This window comes from Monopterus albus, unplaced genomic scaffold (genome assembly GCF_001952655.1).
Source record: "Monopterus albus unplaced genomic scaffold, M_albus_1.0 scaffold503.1, whole genome shotgun sequence".
NCBI classification, from domain to species: Eukaryota; Metazoa; Chordata; class Actinopteri; order Synbranchiformes; family Synbranchidae; genus Monopterus; species Monopterus albus.
This window is the reverse complement of record NW_018128383.1, coordinates 80,837-81,346: the sequence shown is the minus strand read 5'-3', so window position 1 is coordinate 81,346 and position 510 is coordinate 80,837. Positions and strand designations below refer to the sequence as shown.

The 510-nt window shown below is 49.0% G+C and overlaps 1 long non-coding RNA gene across 1 annotated transcript in view; it reads left to right on the top strand.

The window, feature by feature from the left end:
• LOC109952833 (uncharacterized) overlaps positions 1–510 on the top strand; it is an 11,821-nt gene that overhangs the window by 5,937 nt on the left and 5,374 nt on the right. The window contains exon 2 of the long non-coding RNA XR_002273822.1: positions 427–429. This is a non-coding gene — a long non-coding RNA (uncharacterized LOC109952833). The remainder of the gene's footprint in view (positions 1–426; positions 430–510) is intronic.

Below are 510 nucleotides of genomic sequence, written 5' to 3'. Positions count from 1 at the left end.
AGACTCTCCTCTTGCAATGTGATAGATAAAGCATAAGAAGATTGTCAGAGCACCAGTCAGTCAAGTCATTTGTTGTCAGTCCCGAGTCAGTCAGCGTCTCCCCCCAGCTGGCTAGGTCCCCAAAAGTATGTGGTTTACTGAACACGGTAGCATGGTCATCCTCTCTCTCTCCTCTGCTGGTCTAACCCAGCTTTTTTCTGCTCATATTCACACAGCTCTGCACGGCCGAAGCCATGAAGACGCGGTCCCATGCCAGCTATCCTCACACACCTTCTTCCGAGCATTGTCTAAGCCGTCCAGTACATGACCTTCTAGGTCACATTGACCTAGCGCACATTTCCCTTTTCTAAACCTGAACAGGGCACACGAACAGTTCACATCAGGCTACAGCTGCAGTATCTGTATATCCATTCCCTATCAGAGGAGGAAGTCACTCAGGATGTTGACCCATAAGTTAATCAAGGGGGACACAGATCAAGATATTCTTGCCTGCGCCAGGAACAGATCAAG